The sequence below is a fragment of the Zea mays genome, chromosome 4 (genome assembly GCF_902167145.1).
Source record: "Zea mays cultivar B73 chromosome 4, Zm-B73-REFERENCE-NAM-5.0, whole genome shotgun sequence".
Taxonomy (NCBI): Eukaryota; Viridiplantae; Streptophyta; class Magnoliopsida; order Poales; family Poaceae; genus Zea; species Zea mays.
Window position 1 is genome coordinate 206,981,846 of NC_050099.1, and position 20,086 is coordinate 207,001,931.

The window sequence follows — 20,086 nt, forward strand, 5'->3', positions numbered from 1 at the left end:
CGACGACGTCTTCCCCGCGTGGCGGAAGAACAACATTCGAGCTCGCCCCGTCCTCTCCCCCGCCAACGGAGGAGGAGGCGGGGCAACCAAGGCCAAGCAGGAGGCCGCGCCTCGTCGGCTGTCGAGCGAGTCGACGTCCCTAGCACCCCAACGGGGGGCGCGTTGGGCGTCGACCTCGCGTTTGAGACGAAGGCGAGCGCCGTCTCCCCGCGACACGCCAATCCCGAGCAAGTGGACGACGCCAGCGTGCTTGCGAAAAGCTTGCAGGACGTCGCCCTCGTACCGGAGGCGACGATGCAGTCAGTCCTCGACGTGACTTCATCGCCGCTCGACGACCAAAAGGTACCAACCGATTCCCATCCTACGTCATTTGTACTCAGCCTCAACCCGCCTAGCAATCTCGCTTTGGCGGGCGCCCTTGTAGAGGCGAATACAAACCCTCTGGGGTTTCGCTTGCGGTCGCCTTGGGACCGGCTGACGGACGTCTCGACCTACGGGCCCTCTGGGTCCGAGGAAGATGACGACCCCAACATCTGTTGGGATTTCTCTGGATTTGGCAACCCCAGTGCCATGCGGAACTTCATGACCGCATGTGACTACTGCCTCTCCGACTGTTCCGACGGTAGCCGTAGCCTCGACGACGAGAACTGCGGCCCAAGTCGCGAATGTTTCCACGTCGATCTAGGGGGTCCCTCCGAAGGCAACCATCTCGGCATGCCGAAGGACGGTGCTCCCCCTGGGCCGGTGCCTCGCGCTGACATCCCGCGGGAGCTAGCTGTGGTCCCCATTCCGGTGGGGGGTTACGACCCACAACTTGAGCAAGTCCGCGGGGCGCAGGCCAGGATCGACGAGGGAGCAGGAGCGCTTGAGCTGATCCGCCGGGACGTCGGGCAGGCATGGGCGGGCCAACCCCCGGCCGGAGAAATACGTCACCTGCCCTAGGGTCTCCAGCACCGCGTCGCCGATGTCGTCAGGGTCAGGCCACCACCTGCATCCAGTGGGGTCAGTCAGAACCTGGCCACAGCAGCGATGCTCCTCCGCGCGATGCCGGAGCCATCCACCACCGAGGGTCGGCGAATCCAGGGAGAACTCAAAAATCTCCTGGAAGGCGCCGCGGTCCGACGGGCCGAGAGCACTGCCTCCCAAAGGCAAGGATACCCCTCGGAACCTCATGCCGCGACCTCCCGATTCATGCGGGAAGCCTCGGTCTACACCGGGCGCACGCGCAACACCGCGCCTGCGGCCCCGGGCCACCTCGGCAACGAGCGCCATCACCGCGACCGTCGAGCCCACCTCGACGAGAGGGTGCGCCGAGGCTATCACCCCAGGCGTGGGGGACGCTACGACAGCGGGGAGGATCGGAGTCCCTCGCCCGAACCACCCGGTCCGCAGGCCTTCAGTCGGGCCATCCGGCGGGCACCGTTCCCGACCCGGTTCCGACCCCCGACTACTATCACAAAGTACTCGGGGGAAACGAGGCCGGAATTGTGGCTCGCGGACTACCGCCTGGCCTGCCAACTGGGTGGAACAGATGACGACAACCTCATCATCCGCAACCTCCCCTTGTTCCTCTCCGACACCGCTCGCGCCTGGTTGGAGCACCTGCCTCCGAGGCAGATCTCCAACTGGGATGACCTGGTCCAAGCCTTCGCCGGAAATTTCCAGGGCACGTATGTGCGCCCTAGGAATTCCTGGGACCTCCGAAGCTGCCGACAGCAGCCGGGAGAGTCTCTTCGGGACTACATCCGGCGATTCTCGAAGCAGCGCACCGAGCTGCCCAACATCACCGACTCAGATGTCATCGGCGCGTTCCTTGCCGGCACCACCTGCCGCGACCTGGTGAGCAAGTTGGGTCGCAAGACCCCCACCAGGGCGAGCGAGCTGATGGACATCGCCACCAAGTTTGCCTCTGGCCAGGAGGCGGTCGAGGCTATCTTCCGAAAGGACAAGCAGCCCCAGGGCCGCCCGTCGGAAGATGCTCCCGAGGCGTCTACTCCGTGCGGTGCCAAGAAGAAAGGCAAGAAGAAGTCGCAAGCGAAACGCGACGCCGCCGACGCGGACCTTGTCGCCGCCACCGAGTACAAGAACCCTCGGAAGCCCCCCGGAGGTGCCAACCTCTTTGACAAGATGCTCAAGGAGCCGTGCCCCTATCATCAGGGGCCCGTCAAGCACACCCTTGAGGAGTGCGTCATGCTTCGGCGCCACTTCCACAGGGCCGGCCCACCCGCGGAGGGTGGCAGGGCCCGCGACGACGACAAGAAGGAAGATCACCAAGCAGGAGAGTTCCCCGAGGTCCGCGACTGCTTCATGATCTACGGCGGGCACGCGGCGAATGCCTCGGCTCGGCATCGCAAGCAAGAGCGCCGGGAGGTCTGTTCGGTGAAGGTGGCGGCGCCAGCCTACCTAGACTGGTCCGACAAGCCCATCACCTTCGACCAAGCTGATCACCCCGACCACGTGCCGAGCCCGGGGAAATACCCGCTCGTCGTCGACCCTGTCATCGGTGACGTCAGGCTCACCAAGGTCCTTATGGATGGGGGCAGCAGCCTCAACATCATCTACGCCGAGACCCTCGGGCTCCTGCGCGTCGATCTGTCCTCCGTCCGAGCAGGCGCTGCGCCCTTCCACGGGATCATTCCCGGGAAGCGCGTCCAGCCCCTCGGACGACTCGACCTCCCTGTCTATTTCGGAACACCCTCCAACTTCCGAAGGGAGACTCTGACGTTCGAGGTGGTCGGGTTCCGAGGAACCTACCACGCGGTGCTGGGGAGGCCATGCTACGCGAAGTTCATGGTCGTCCCCAACTACACCTACCTGAAGCTCAAGATGCCGGGCCCCAACGGGGTCATCACCGTCGGCCCTACGTACAAACACGCGTTCGAATGCGACGTGGAGTGCGTGGAGTACGCCGAGGCCCTCGCCGAGTCCGAGGCCCTCATCGCCGACCTGGAGAGCCTCTCCAAAGAGGTGCCAGACGTGAAGCGTCATGCCGGCAACTTCGAGCCAGTGGAGACGGCTAAAACCGTCCCCCTCGACCCCAGTGGCGACACCTCCAAGCAGATCCGGATCGGTTCCGGGCTCGAGCCCAAATAGGAAGCAGTGCTCGTCGACTTTCTCCGCGCGAACACCGACGTCTTCGCGTGGAGTCCCTCGGACATGCCCGGCATACCGAGGGATGTCGCTGAGCACTCGCTGGATATTCGGGCTGGAGCCCGACCGGTCAAGCAGCCTCTGCGCCGATTCGACGAGGAGAAGCGCAGAGCGATAGGCGAGGAGATCCACAAGCTAATGGCAGCCGGGTTCATCAAAGAGGTATTCCATCCCGAATGGCTCGCCAACCCTGTGCTTGTGAGAAAGAAAGGGGGGAAATGGCGGATGTGTGTAGACTACACTGGTCTCAACAAAGCATGTCCGAAGGTTCCCTACCCTCTGCCTCGCATCGATCAAATCGTGGATTCCACTGCTGGGTGTGAAACCCTGTCTTTCCTCGATGCCTACTCAGGGTATCATCAAATCAGGATGAAAGAGTCCGACCAGCCCGCGACTTCTTTCATCACGCCCTTCGGCATGTACTGCTATGTCACCATGCCGTTCGGTTTGAGGAATGCGGGTGCGACGTACCAGCGGTGCATGAACCATGTGTTCGGCGAACACATCGGTCGCACGGTCGAGGCCTACGTCGATGACATCGTAGTCAAGACAAGGAAAGCTTCTGACCTCCTCTCCGACCTTGAAGTGACATTCCGGTGTTTCAAGGCAAAAGGCGTCAAGCTCAATCCCGAGAAGTGTGTCTTCGGGGTGCCCCGGGGCATGCTCTTGGGGTTCATCGTCTCCGAGCGGGGCATCGAAGCCAACCCGGAGAAGATCGCAGCCATCACCAGCATGGGGCCCATCAAGGACTTAAAAGGTGTACAGAGGGTCATGGGATGTCTCGCGGCCCTGAGCCGCTTCATCTCGCGCCTCGGCGAAAGAGGCCTGCCTCTGTACCGCCTCTTAAGGAAGGCCGAGTGCTTCACTTGGACCCTTGAGGCCGAGGAAGCTCTCGGGGACCTGAAGGCGCTCCTCACCAAGGCGCCTATCTTGGTGCCCCCAGCCGATGGAGAAGCCCTCTTGGTCTATGTCGCCGCCACCACTCAGGTGGTTAGCGCCGCGATTGTGGTCGAGAGGCAAGAAGAGGGGCATGCATTGCCCGTTCAGAGAAGCCGGTTTACTTCGTCAGCGAGGTACTGTCCGAAACCAAGATCCGCTACCCACAAGTTCAGAAGTTGTTGTATGCAGTGATCCTGACGAGGCGGAAGTTGCGACACTACTTCGAGTCTCACCCGGTAACTGTGGTGTCATCCTTCCCCCTGGGGGAGATCATCCAGTGCCGAGAGGCCTCGGGCAGGATTGCGAAGTGGGCGGTGGAAATCATGGGCGAGACCATCTCGTTCGCGCCTCGGAAGGCCATCAAGTCCCAGGTCTTGGCGGACTTCGTAGCCGAATGGGTCGACACCCAGCTACCGACGGCTCCGATCCAACCGGAGCTCTGGACCATGTTTTTCGACGGGTCGTTGATGAAGACGGGAGCCGGCGCAGGCCTACTCTTCGTCTCACCCCTCGGTAAACACCTACGCTATGTGCTACGCCTCCATTTCCCGGCGTCCAACAATGTGGCTGAGTACGAAGCTCTGATCAACGGATTGCGAATCGCCATCGAGCTAGGGGTCCGACGCCTCGACGCTCGCGGCGACTCGCAGCTCGTCATCGACCAAGTCATGAAGAACTCCCACTGCCGCGACTCGAAGATGGAGGCCTACTGCGATGAGGTTCGGCGCCTGGAAGACAAGTTCTACGGGCTCGAGTTTAACCACATCGCTCGGCGCTACAACGAGACTGCGGACGAGCTGGCAAAAATAGCCTCGGGGCGAACAACGGTTCCCCCGGACGTCTTCTCCCGGGATCTGCATCAGCCCTCCGTCAAGATCGACGACCCTCCCGAGCCCGAGGCGACCTCGGTCCAGCCCTAGGTACCCTCGGCACGGCCCAAGGCACCCTCAGCTCAACCCGAGGTACCCTCGGTCCCCGAGGTCGAGGCATTGCGCATCGAGGAGGAGCGAAGCGGGGCCACGCCTGATCGAAATTGCCAGACCCCGTACCTGCAATATCTCCGCCAAGGAGAGCTACCCCTCGACCGAGCCGAGGCTCGGCGGATAGCGCGACGCGCCAAGTCGTTCGTCCTGCTGGGCGATGAGAAGGAGCTCTACCACCGCAGTCCCTCGGGCATCCTCCAGCGATGCATCTCCATCGCCGAAGGTCAGGAACTCCTGCAAGAGATACACTCGGGGGCTTGCGGCCATCACGCAGCGCCTCGAGCCCTCGTCGGGAATGCTTTCCGGCAAGGCTTCTACTGGCCAACGGCGGTGGCTGACGCCACTAGAATTGTCCGCACCTGCGAAGGGTGTCAATTCTATGCGAAGCAGACCCACCTGCCCGCTCAGGCTCTACAGACGATACCCATCACCTGGCCCTTCGATGTGTGGGGTCTGGACCTCGTCGACCCTTTGCTGAAGGCGCCCGGGGGCTACACGCACCTGCTGGTCGCCATCGACAAATTCTCCAAGTGGGTCGAGGTCCGACCTCTGAACAGCATCAGGTCCGAGCAGGCGGTGACGTTCTTCACCAACATCATCCATCGCTTCGGGGTCCCGAACTCCATCATCACCGACAACGGCACCCAGTTCACCGGCAGAAAATTCTTGGACTTCTGCGAGGATCACCACATCCGGGTGGACTGGGCCGCCGTAGCTCATCCCATGTCGAATGGGCAAGTAGAGCGTGCCAACGACATGATTCTACAAGGGCTCAAGCCTCGGATTTACAACGACCTCAACAAGTTCGGCAAGCGATGGATGAAGGAACTCCCCTCGGTGGTCTGGAGCCTGAGGACGACGCCAAGCCGGGCCACGGGTTTCACGCCGTTCTTCCTGGTCTACGGGGCCGAGGCCATCTTGCCCACTGACCTGGAATACGGCTCCCCGAGAACGAGGGCCTACGACGATCAAAGCAACCAAGCTAGCCGAGAAGACTCGCTGGACCAGCTGGAAGAGGCTCGGGACAAGGCCTTACTACACTCGGCGCGGTATCAGCAGTCCCTGCGGCGCTACCACGCCCGAGGGGTCCGACCCCGAGACCTCCAGGTGGGCGACCTGGTGCTTCGGCTGCGGCAAGACGCCCGAGGGAGGCACAAGCTCACGCCCCCCTGGGAGGGGCCATTCGTCATCGCCAAAGTTCTGAAGCCCGGAACGTACAAGCTGGCCAACAGTCAAGGCGAGGTCTACGACAACGCTTGGAACATCCAACAGCTACGTCGCTTCTACCCTTAAGATGTTTTCAAGTCGTTCATATACCTCGCACCCACGCAAAGTTTAGTCATCAAGGAAGGGTCGGCCTCGCCTCGGCAAAGCCCGACCCTCCCTCGGGGGCTAAAAGGTGGGTAACCCCCTCTGCGTCGAAATTTTCCTCGAAAAAAGGTCTCTTCTGCCAGAATATCTTTCGTGCTTTTTGACTACTTCGAAAAGTGGATCCTGAAAACGACGGAGTACACGTAAGCAGCCAAGGCTGACCGAGCCGAGGGACTCCTATGCCTCCGGGATACGGATACCTCACTCATCACCTTCTGCGATAAGTAACTCGCGTTCGGATAAAGTGATTCCGCGGACCGAACAAGTCTTCATGATTCGGAAGTTCTTCTGCCGAAGCAATCCTTCGAGCCTTCTCGACTGAGTCGGTGGCAGGGCCTCATGGACGGGTGAAAGTACGCGTAAGCGGCAAGGCCGACTGAGCCGAGGGACTCCCACGCCTCCGGGATACGGATACCTCACTCATCACCTTCCGCGAGAAGCAACTCCCACTCACACAAACATCCCTGTTACCGACAAAAAAGTCCAGATACTCGAAACAAGAGGAAAGGAGACGCAGCTTTACAACACAGCGAGGGCGTGTATTCTAGCCTCGGCGGCTGCAGAAGGCACACGCTACAAGACACTCTGACCCTGCAGGCTCGGGTCTTGACGCTGGAAGGGGGCAGCAACACCCTCGGCATCGACGACACCTTCGGCGAGGCCCGACCTAGCCTCGGACGGCGACGCGGTCCGAGGATCTCCGCTCCGAAGGACGACGTCATCACCACGCCCGGGCAATCGCTGCCAGGGACTTCTCCGGGAATCCGGCCCGAGCAGGCGGCTCGGCCGGTTGCCCCTGGGGCCTCGGCCGACCATCTCCCAAGGGCGCCAGCCCGACCTGAGGCCTCGGCTGATCAACTCCGACGTCGGTCCCGCCAACGGACAACCCGGCTAGGCTCCGGCCAACCAGGTTTCATTCTCGAGCCGACTCCGCCTCTGTTCATACTGATATCGCTACCCCTGGCCTCGGCTCATCGAAGAGCGGCCGAGGGGTCCCTTTAACTAAGCTAGAGGAGCCTCGGACAGCAAGGCCGACCGAGCCGAGGGACTCCTACGCCTCCGGGATACGGATACCTCACTCGTCACCTTGACACGGGGCGACTCATGCTTGGTGAAGCGGTTCAGATAATCAACAGACGAGTCTTAGCGCTCAAAAATGAGGAAAAAACACGGCTCCGTGCCGAAATTACATACATGTTCAGGCCCCGAAAGCCGAAATGAACAAAAAACACCGGCATTCGAAGTGCCATTACAAACGAAACTCCGGTTCCCCCCTCCGCAGGTACGAACAGCCCCACTCGATAGGGGTGGGCCTGCAGAGCAACGGAAGACCGGCGAACGGCGCGCCGTCACCCGCTCCAGCAGCGGCGACGACGACGACTTCTGCTCCGGGGGGCCGAACAGCGGCAGCACTGACCTCAGGGCGGATGCTGCTGCCAGGAGGCCCCCGCCCATGCCCAAACTCGTGAAGCAAGGACGGGCAGAAGGCCGTAGAGTTGGAGGTCAGCCCGTGGCCGGCCTTGGCTATCAGCGCCGGCGGAAGAACCTCTTCCAGCTGCCGTGGCAGACGCCGGCGCTGCGAGCGGCTCCGAAGCCACTCGCGTCCGAGAGCCAGGCACGGTGCAGCTGCCGGCGCCATGGACGACGGCCGCCCTTCCCTCCAATCACTGAGTGAAGGAGCGGGCCGCCGCCCACGCAGGGGCCGACCCCAACTCGGCACACTCTCCTCCCCAGCCCTGGTGATGAAAATCCTTGAGGCTGAGGGAGGGGCAGAGGCCGCAGCCCGGCTCGCTTTCCCCCACCATCAAGCTGGAGGTCGCCATCTTGGGTGACCGCCGGTGGAGGGGTGCAGCCGGGCTGCATGATGAAAATCCTTGAAGCCGAACGATGGATGAAAGGTACCAACTCCCACGGAGTTGCTTTCCTCCAACGATGAGGCGAAAAGACGGCGGGTATCCCCCATCCGAGGGCTTGGAAGCTGGAAAGACGCAGTGCATAAGGGAGCGAGAAGACATGGTCGCCTTTCGAAAGGGGTCACCCTCCTTTTAAAGGCAACTCTCCCTACTCGCACCCCCAACCGTCACGGGCCGAGCCTTCTCCAACACGCTCCAAGGCCCTCCCCTGCGGCGCGGGGGCTGGGTCCCGCATGTCATGCAGACTGGCTCCGAGCAGAAGAAGCCAAACCGCCGCGCGTGGTGCACGCAACCGCCCAGCGGTTACAAGTGACCCTCCACTTTTGCCCAGACCAACGGGCGAAAGAGGCGGGCAGCCATGCAGGCGGCATGCAACCGCGCCAAGTGGACGCGCTTCTCCGACTCCCGACACGCCAGCATGGAGACCCAGGCCCACACGTCGCGCAACCGGCGCGCCGGATGCTGCACGAAAGCAACTGCACCGCCACTTGCGCCACCACCGCGCCTCCTCGATTGCTGAAAGGGAATTAGGCTTACACCATTGGTAGTTGAATTGCCCAACACAAATGATTGGACTAACTAGTTTGCTCCAGTGTATAAGTTATACAGGTGTTAAAGGTTCACACTTAGCCAATAAAAAGACCAAGAGTTGGATTCAACAAAAGAGCAAAGGGGTCAACCGAAGGCACCTCTGGTCTGGCGCACCGGACTGTCCGGTGTGCCACCGGACAGTGTCCGGTGCACCACCGGACATGTCCGGTGCACCAGAGGACTCCAACGCAAACTCGCCACCTTCGGGAATTTCCAGAGGCGACTCCGCTATAATTCATCGGACTGTCCGGTGTACACCGGACTGTCCGGTGTACACCGGACTGTGTCCGGTGCGCCAAGGAAGAGCGGCCTCAGGAACTCGCCGGCTTCGGGAATCTCCAACGGCTAGTCCGCTATAATTCACCGGACATGTCCGGTGTACACCGGACTGTCCGGTGCAACTCCGGAGCAACGGCTATTCGGCGCCAACGGCTACCTGCGACGCAATTAATGTGCGCGCAGCGCGCGCAGAAGTCAGGCGCGCCCATACTGGCGCACCGGACAAGGTACAGTGCATGTCCGGTGTGCACCGGACATCCAGGCGGGCCCACAAGTCAGAAGCTCCAACGGTCAGAATCCAACGGGAGTGATGACGTGGCGGGGGCACCGGACATGTCCGGTGTGCACCGGACTGTCCGGTGCGCCATCGAACAGACAGCCTCCCAACGGCCACTTTTGGTGGTTGGGGCTATAAATACCCCAACCACCCCACCATTCATAGCATCCAAGTTTTCCACTTCTCAACCACTTACAAGAGCTAGGCATTCAATTCTAGACACACCGAAGAGATCAAATCCTCTCCAATTCCACAAAAGGCTTTAGTGATTAGCGAGAGAGATTTGCCGTGTTCTTTTGAGCTCTTGCGCTTGGATTGCTTCTTTTCTTTCTCACTTGCTCTTGTGATCAACACTCAATTGTAATCAAGGCAAGAGGCACCAATTGTGTGGTGGCCCTTGCGGGGAAGTTTTATTCCCGGCTTTGATTTGAGAAGAGAAGCTCACTCGGTCTGAGGGACCGTTTGAGAGAGGGAAGGGTTGAAAGAGACCCGGCCTTTGTGGCCTCCTCAACGGGGAGTAGGTTTGCGAGAACCGAACCTCGGTAAAACAAATCCGCGTGTCACATTCTTCATTTGCTTGCGATTTGTTTTGCGCCCTCTCTCGCGGACTCGTTTACATTTCTAACGCTAACCCGGCTTGTAGTTGTGATTTTTTTTGAGAATTTCAGTTTCGCCCTATTCACCCCCCCCCCCCTCTAGGCGACTTTCAATTGGTATCAGAGCCCGGTGCTTCATTAGAGCCTAACCGCTCGAAGTGATGTCGGGAGATCACGCCAAGAAGGAGATGGAGACCGGCGAAAAGCCCACTACAAGCCATGGGAGCACTTCATCGGAAGAGTCCCGCACCAAGAGGAAGGAGAAGAAGAAGAGCTCCTCCAACAAGGGGAAGGAGAAGAAATCTTCTTCTCACCACAAAGAGAAGAAAGAGAGATCTTCCTCTCACAAGCCACGTCGGAGTGGGGACAAGCACAAGAGGATGAGGAAAGTGGTCTACTACGAGACCGACACTTCATCAACATCGACCTCCGGCTCCGATGCGCCCTCCGTAACTTCTAAACGCCAAGAGCGTAAGAAGTTTAGTAAGATCCCCTTACACTATCCTCGTACATCTAGACATACTCCATTACTTTCCGTTCCATTAGGCAAACCGCCAACCTTTGACGGTGAAGATTATGCTAGGTGGAGTGATTTAATGAAATTTCATCTAACCTCACTCCACAAAAGTATATGGAATGTTGTTGAGTTTGGAGCAGGGATGAGGATTATGATGAGGACGAAGTGGCCCAAATCGAGCACTTCAACTCCCAAGCCACAACCATACTCTTGGCCTCTCTAAATAGAGAGGAATACAACAAGGTGCAAGGGTTGAAGAATGCAAAGGAAATTTGGGACCTCCTCAAGACCGCGCACGAGGGTGATGAACTAACAAAGATCACCAAGCGGGAAACGATCGAGGGGGAGCTCGGTCGCTTTCGACTTCGCCAAGGGGAAGAGCCACAAGACATGTACAACCAGCTCAAGACTTTGGTGAACCAAGTGCGCAACCTCGGGAGCAAGAAGTGGGATGACCACGAGGTGGTTAAGGTTATTCTTAGATCACTCATTTTCCTTAACCCCACTCAAGTTCAATTAATTCGTGGTAATCCTAGATATACTCAAATGACCCCCGAGGAAGTTATCGGGAATTTTGTGAGCTTTGAATGTATGATCAAGGGCTCCAAGAAGATCAACGAGCTTGATGAACCCTCCACGTCCGAAGCACAACCGGTGGCATTCAAGGCGACGGAGGAGAAGAAGGAGGAGTCTACACCGAGTAGACAACCAACTGATGCCTCCAAGCTCGACAATGAGGAGATGGCTTTGATCATCAAAAGCTTTCGCCAAATCCTCAAGCAACGGAAGGGGAAGGATTACAAATCCCGTTCCAAGAAGGTTTGCTACAAGTGTGGTAAGCCCGGTCACTTTATCGCTAAATGTCCATTATCAAGTGACAGTGACAGGGATAACGACAAGAAGGGAAAGAGGAAAGAAAAGAAGAGGTACCACAAGAAGAGGGGCGGTGATGCCCACGTGTGCCGCGAGTGGGACTCCGACGAGAGCTCCACCGACTCCTCCTCCGACGAGGACGCCGCCAACATCTCCATCACCAAGGGACTCCTCTTCCCAAACGTCGGCCACAAGTGCCTCATGGCAAAGGACGGCAAAAGGAAGAAGGTAAAATCAAGATCCTCCACTAAATATGAAACCTCTAGTGATGAGGATGATGCTAGCAATGAGGAGGATAACTTGCGCGTTCTTTTTGCCAACCTTAACATGGAACAAAAGGAAAAACTAAATGAGCTAATTAGTGCCATCCATGAAAAGGATGACCTCTTGGACTCCCAAGAGGACTTCCTAATCAAGGAAAATAAAAAGCATGTTAAGGTTAAAAATGCTTATGCTCTAGAGGTAGAAAAATGTGAAAAATTGTCTAGTGAGCTAAGCACTTGCCATGAGACCATTAACAACCTTAGAAATGAAAATGCTAGATTAATTGCTAAGGTTGATTGTCATGTTTGTATTGATTCAATTCCCGATCTTAGAAATAATAATGATGATTTGCTTACTAAGATTAAGGAATTGAATGATTCTCTTGCTAGCCTTAGAGTAGAAAATGATAATTTGATTGCTAAGGCTAAAGATTTTGATGTTTGCAAAGCTACTATTTCCGACCTTAGAACTAAAAATGATTTGTTGCATGCTAAGGTTGTTGAACTAAAATCTTGCAAACCCTCTACATCTAATGTTGAGCATGTTTCTATTTGTACTAGATGTAGAGATATTGATGTTAATGCTGTTTATGATCACATGTCTTTAATTAAACAACAAAATGATCATATAGCAAAACTAGATGCTAAAATTGCCGAGCATAACTTGGAAAATGAAAAGTTTAAATTTGCTAGGAGTATGCTCTATAATGGGAGACGCCCGGGCATCAAGGATGGCATTGGCTTCCAAAGGGGAGACAATGTCAAACTTAATGTCCCTCCTAAAAATTTGTCTAACTTTGTTAAGGGCAAGGCTCCCATGCCTCAGGATAACGAGGGTTACATTTTGTACCCTGCCGGTTATCCCGAGAGCAAAATTAGGAGAATTCACTCTAGGAAGTCTCACTCTGGTCCTAATCATGCTTTTATGTATAAGGGTGAGACATCTAGTTCTAGGCAACCAACCCGTGCTAAGTTGCCTAAGAAGAAAACTCCTAATGCATCAAATGATCATGCTATTTCATTTAAAACTTTTGATGCTTCTTATGTGCTTACTAACAAATCCGGCAAGGTAGTTGCCAAGTTTGTTGGGGGCAAACACAAGGGGTCAAAGACTTGTGTTTGGGTACCCAAAGTTCTTGTGTCTAATGCCAAAGGACCCAAAACCGTTTGGGTACCTAAAGTCAAGAACTAAAATTGTTTTGTAGGTTTATGCATCCGGGGGCTCAAGTTGGATACTCGACAGCGGGTGCACAAACCACATGACAGGGGAGAAGAAGATGTTCTCCTCATATGAGAAAAACCAAGATCCCCAAAGAGCGATCACATTCGGGGATGGAAATCAAGGTTTGGTCAAAGGTTTGGGTAAAATTGCTATTTCACCTGACCATTCCATTTCCAATGTTTTTCTTGTTGATTCATTAGATTACAATTTGCTTTCCGTTTCTCAATTATGACAAATGGGCTACAACTGTCTATTCACTGATGTAGGTGTCACTGTCTTTAGAAGAAGTGATGATTCAATAGCATTTAAGGGAGTGTTAGAGGGTCAGCTATACTTGGTAGATTTTGATAGAGCTGAACTCGACACCTGCTTAATTGCTAAGACTAACATGGGTTGGCTCTGGCACCGCCGACTAGCCCATGTTGGGATGAAGAATCTTCATAAGCTTCTAAAGGGAGATCACATTTTAGGATTAACAAATGTTCATTTTGAGAAAGACAGGATTTGTAGCGCATGCCAAGCCGGGAAGCAAGTTGGAACCCAACATCCACACAAGAACATCATGACGACCGACAGGCCGCTTGAGCTACTCCACATGGATCTATTCGGCCCGATTGCTTACATAAGCATCGGCAGGAGTAAGTATTGTCTTGTAATAGTGGATGATTATTCTCGCTTCACTTGGGTATTCTTTTTGCAGGAAAAATCTCAAACCCAAGAGACCTTAAAAGGATTCTTGAGACGGGCTCAAAATGAGTTCGGCTTAAGGATCAAGAAAATTAGAAGCGACAATGGGACGGAGTTCAAGAACTCTCAAATTGAAGGCTTCCTTGAGGAGGAGGGCATCAAGCATGAGTTCTCCTCTCCCTATACACCACAACAAAATGGTGTAGTGGAGAGGAAGAATCGAACTCTATTGGACATGGCAAGAACCATGCTTGATGAGTACAAGACTTCGGATCGGTTTTGGGCCGAGGCGGTCAACACCGCTTGCTACGCCATCAACCGGTTGTATCTACACCGAATCCTCAAGAAGACATCATAAGAACTCCTAACCGGTAAAAAGCCCAATATTTCATATTTTAGAGTTTTTGGTAGCAAATGCTTTATTCTTGTTAAGAGAGGTAGAAAATCTAAATTTGCTCCTAAAACGGTAGAAGGCTTTTTACTAGGATATGACTCAAACACAAGGGCATATAGAGTCTTTAACAAGTCCTCAGGACTTGTTGAAGTTTCTTGTGACGTTGTGTTTGATGAGACTAACGGCTCTCGAGTAGAGCAAGTTGATCTTGATGAGATAGGTGAAGAACAGGCTCCATGCATAGCGCTAAGGAACATGTCCATTGGGGATGTGTGTCCTAAGGAATCCGAAGAGCCTCCACATGCACAAGATCAACCATCCTCCTCCACGCAAGCATCTCCACCAACCCAAAATGAGGACGAGGCTCAAGTTGATGAAGGGCAAGATCAAGAAGATGAGCCACCTCAAGATGATGGCAATGATCAAGGGGGAGATGCAAATGATCAAGAAAAGGAGGATGAGCAAGAATCAAGGCCGCCACACCCAAGAGTCCACCAAGCAATCCAACGAGATCACCCCGTCGACACCATCCTCGGCGACATTCATAAGGGGGTAACCACTAGATCTCGTGTTGCACATTTTTGTGAACATTACTCTTTTGTTTCCTCTATTGAGCCACACAGGGTAGAGGAAGCACTTCAAGATTCGGATTGGGTGGTGGCGATGCAAGAGGAGCTCAACAACTTCACTAGGAATGAGGTATGGCATTTAGTTCCACGTCCTAATCAAAATGTTGTAGGAACCAAATGGGTCTTCCGCAACAAGCAAGATGAGCATGGTGTGGTGACAAGGAACAAAGCTCGACTTGTGGCCAAAGGATACTCCCAAGTCGAAGGTTTGGATTTTGGTGAAACCTATGCACCCGTAGCTAGGCTTGAGTCAATTCGCATATTATTAGCCTATGCTACTTACCATGGCTTTAAGCTTTATCAAATGGACGTGAAAAGTGCCTTCCTCAATGGACCAATCAAGAAAGAGGTCTATGTTGAGCAACCTCCCGGCTTTGAAGACAGTGAGTATCCTAACCATGTCTATAGGCTCTCTAAGGCGCTTTATGGGCTCAAGCAAGCCCCAAGAGCATGGTATGAATGCCTTAGAGATTTTCTTATTGCTAATGGCTTCAAAGTCGGAAAGGCCGATCCTACACTCTTTACTAAAACTCTTGAAAATGACTTGTTTATATGCCAAATTTATGTTGATGATATTATATTTGGGTCTACTAACGAGTCTACATGTGAAGAGTTTAGTAGGATTATGACACAAAAATTCGAGATGTCTATGATGGGGGAGTTGAAGTATTTCTTAGGATTCCAAGTGAAGCAACTCCAAGAGGGCACCTTCATTAGCCAAACAAAGTATACTCAAGACATACTAAACAAGTTTGGGATGAAGGATGCCAAGCCCATCAAGACACCCATGGGAACCAATGGGCATCTCGACCTCGACACGGGAGGTAAGTCCGTGGATCAAAAGGTATACCGGTCGATGATAGGTTCTTTGCTATATTTATGTGCATCTCGACCGGACATTATGCTTTCCGTATGCATGTGTGCAAGATTCCAAGCCGACCCTAAGGAAGCTCACCTTACGGCCGTAAAACGAATCTTGAGATATTTAGCTTATACTCCTAAGTTTGGGCTTTGGTATCCTAGGGGATCCACATTTGATTTAATTGGATATTCGGATGCCGATTGGGCGGGGTGTAAAATCAATAGGAAGAGCACATCGGGGACTTGCCAGTTCTTGGGAAGATCCTTGGTGTCTTGGGCTTCAAAGAAGCAAAATTCGGTCGCTCTTTCCACCGCCGAAGCCGAGTACATTGCCGCAGGACATTGTTGCGCGCAATTGCTTTGGATGAGGCAAACCCTGCGGGACTACGGTTACAAATTAACCAAAGTCCCTTTGCTATGTGATAATGAGAGTGCAATCAAGATGGCGGATAATCCCGTCGAGCATAGTCGCACTAAACACATAGCCATTCGGTATCATTTTCTTAGGGATCACCAACAAAAGGGAGATATCGAGATTTCATACATTAATACTAAAGATCAATTAGCCGATATCTTTACCAAGCCTCTTGATGAACAATCTTTTAACAAACTTAGGCATGAGCTCAATATTCTTGATTCTAGGAACTTCTTTTGTTAAATTGCACACATTGCTCTTCTATATACCTTTGATCATGTCTCTTTCATATGCTATGACTAATATGTTTTTCAAGTCTATTTCAAACCAAGTCATAGGTGTATTGAAAGGGAATTGGAGTCTTCGGCGAAGACAAAGGCTTCCACTCCGTAACTCATCCTTCGCCGTTGCTCCAAGAGACTCTCCATCTTTGGGGGAGAGAGCAAAAGGACGTCGTCTTTGGTATAATCTTAACTCATTTATTTATAACCAAAGGGGATGATAGCACTTCAAGGGCTCTAATGATTCCGTTTTTGGCGATTCATGCCAAAGGGGGAGAAAGTATGAGCCCAAAGCAAAATGACCGCACCACCACCAATTTCAAAAACTTCGTGTTTCAAGAATATTATCAATTAGTATCCTATTGTGTTCAAAAGGGGGAGAACGTAGTATTTCAAAAGGGATATTTCAAAACCCTCTTGAACACTAAGAGGAGGATCTCATTTAGGGGGAGTTTTTGTTTAGTCAAAGGAAAAGCATTTGAAACAGGGGGAGATAATTTCAAATCTTGAAAATGCTTCTCAAAATCGTATTCATTTGCCTTTGACTATTTGCAAAATAACTTTGAAAAGGATTTACAAAAGAGTTTGCAAAAACAAAACATGTGGTGCAAGCGTGGTCCAAAATGTTAAATAAGAAAGAAACGATCCATGCATATCTTGTAAGTATTTTGATTGGCTCAATTCCAAGCAACCTTTACACTTACATTATGCAAACTAGTTCAATTATGCACTTCCATATTTGCTTTGGTTTGTGTTGGCATCAATCACCAAAAAGGGGGAGATTGAAAGGGAATTAGGCTTACACCTAGTCCCTAATTAATTTTGGTAGTTGAATTGCCCAACACAAATGATTGGACTAACTAGTTTGCTCCAGTGTATAAGTTATACAGGTGTTAAAGGTTCACACTTAGCCAATAAAAAGACCAAGAGTTGGATTCAACAAAAGAGCAAAGGGGTCAACCGAAGGCACCTCTGGTCTGGCGCACCGGACTGTCCGGTGTGCCACCGGACAGTGTCCGGTGCACCACCGGACATGTCCGGTGCACCAGAGGACTCCAACGCAAACTCGCCACCTTCGGGAATTTCCAGAGGCGACTCCGCTATAATTCACCGGACTGTCCGGTGTACACCGGACAGTGTCCGGTGCGCCAAGGAAGAGCGGCCTCAGGAACTCGCCGGCTTCGGGAATCTCCAACGGCTAGTCCGCTATAATTCATCGGACATGTCCGGTGTACACCGGACTGTCCGGTGCAACTCCGGAGCAACGGCTATTCGGCGCCAACGGCTACCTGCGACGCAATTAATGTGCGCGCAGCGCGCGCAGAAGTCAGGCGCGCCCATACTGGCGCACCGGACAAGGTACAGTGCATGTCCGGTGTGCACCGGACATCCAGGCGGGCCCACAAGTCAGAAGCTCCAACGGTTAGAATCCAACGGGAGTGATGACGTGGCGGGGGCACCGGACATGTCCGGTGTGCACCGGACTGTCCGGTGCGCCATCGAACAGACAGCCTCCCAACGACCACTTTTGGTGGTTGGGGCTATAAATACCCCAACCACCCCACCATTCATAGCATCCAAGTTTTCCACTTCTCAACCACTTACAAGAGCTAGGCATTCAATTCTAGACACACCGAAGAGATCAAATCCTCTCCAATTCCACAAAAGGCTTTAGTGATTAGCGAGAGAGATTTGCCGTGTTCTTTTGAGCTCTTGCGCTTGGATTGCTTCTTTTCTTTCTCACTTGCTCTTGTGATCAACACTCAATTGTAATCAAGGCAAGAGGCACCAATTGTGTGGTGGCCCTTGCGGGGAAGTTTTATTCCCGGCTTTGATTTGAGAAGAGAAGCTCACTCGGTCCGAGGGACCGTTTGAGAGAGGGAAGGGTTGAAAGAAACCCGGCCTTTGTGGCCTCCTCAACGGGGAGTAGGTTTGCGAGAACCGAACCTCGGTAAAACAAATCCGCGTGTCACACTCTTCATTTGCTTGCGATTTGTTTTGCGCCCTCTCTCGCGGACTCGTTTACATTTCTAACGCTAACCCGGCTTGTAGTTGTGATTTTTTTTGAGAATTTCAGTTTCGCCCTATTCACCCCCCCTCTAGGCGACTTTCAATTGCGGAACCAATACCGTGACTCGAGGCGACCCAGCGCGCGACCCAGCAGCGCCAGCCTGACGCGGCGGTCAACGCGGCCAAAAGTGGGCCGGCAGTAATGACGGTGGCAGGCGCGCGGGAGCAGCGGTCACGTCGCCAGCCAAGCTCACGTCCCATCCGGGGGCAGCAAGAGAACCCCCTCTCACGGCGTGAAGACAACGCGCCCGTGATCCGTTCCTCGAACGGCTCGCGCACGCGCAACGGCCGCCCCGCCAACTACTCGCCCCGTCGCATTAACTCCGCGGCTGGACAGGCGGCGCTTCTGGCAGGAGCAGCGGGCGACGCTTCGCCTTCGCCGAAATAACCGCGCCAAAAAAAGGTACGCCGCGTCGTTCGGTTTCGTATCCTTTTCCCTTTTTCCTCTTTCTCTATCTCTTGCGACAGGGACCGAGAAAGGGGGATACCCCGAAAGGGATCCTTCCCCGTGAAGGAACCAGGCTCCGAGCCTCCTTACTTATCAGAGGTTCGAAGGCTGGCCCCCCGAAGGGTTCAACAGCCGCCTCAGATCGCGTGGGCCCTACACCCACTACTGGTCAGAGGTTCGAAGGCCGGCCCCCCGAAGGGTTCCACGACCGCCTCAGGCTACTCGGGCTCCGCGCCCATTACTGATCAGGGGTTCGAAGGCTGGCCCCCGAAGGGTTCACAGCCGCCTCAGACGCCGAGCGAGGGATGACCAGGGGTACGTTCGATACATAACCAAGGCTCGGGCTACGCTCCCGAGGTACCCTAGGACATTTCCGAGACTAGCGGGAGCAATCTTGTAACGGAATCCCATCGGAGGGAGGCATCGAGCCCTCGGACCCCGTCGCCAGGGGACCGGGTCCGGCAGATCACCCGCAGGTACTTTTGGGCATGCCTCTGGGCCCCTAGCCGACCCCTAACGAACGGGGCACGGACGTCCACTCGGATTACCCGCTTGCAGCTCACCGGAGACACCATGTTCGGCGCCCATCGAGGGTAACATGGCGCTCTCCCCCCTCCTCCTTGCGGAAAGGCGACGCAGGGGCGTATGTAAAAAAGCCGAGTCTGTTCCTGATCGCCCTCTTGCCCTGTGCAGAGGCTCGGGGGCTGCTCTCGCAAACCCGGCTCCGGCCAAACCGTTGACAGCGTCAACATACCAGCCTGAGAACTTGGGCCCCGACCGTACACCCGGGCTACGGCCAGCTCGCATGAGGGAACAACCAGACCAGCCGAAGCATTACGCAAGGCATTAAGACCTCGAAGGAGTGAAACCACTCCTCCGAGGCCTCGGGGGCTACACCCGGCGGGTGCGCTCGCGCGCACCCACCGAAACAAAATGCAACCGAGAAAGGCTGGTCCCCTTACAAAAAAGTGCGACGAAAGCCTCCAAGCGAGTGCAAACACTCCCTTCGAGGCTCGGGGGCTACTGTCGGGGACCATAATTAGGGGTACCCTCAAGACTCCTAATTCTCAGCTGGTAACCCCCATCAGCATAAAGCTGCAAAGGCCTGATGGGTGCGATTAAGTCAGGGATCAGTCCATTCGAGCGACTCGATCACGCCTCGCCCAAGCCTAGCCTCGGACAAGGGCAGCCGACCCCGGAGGATTTCCGTCTCGCCCGAGGCCCCCTCCAACGGCGGACACATCTTCGGCTCGCCCGAGGCCCTGCCTTCGCTAAGAAGCAACCCTGACTAAATCGCCGCACCGACCGACCAAATCGCAGGAGCATT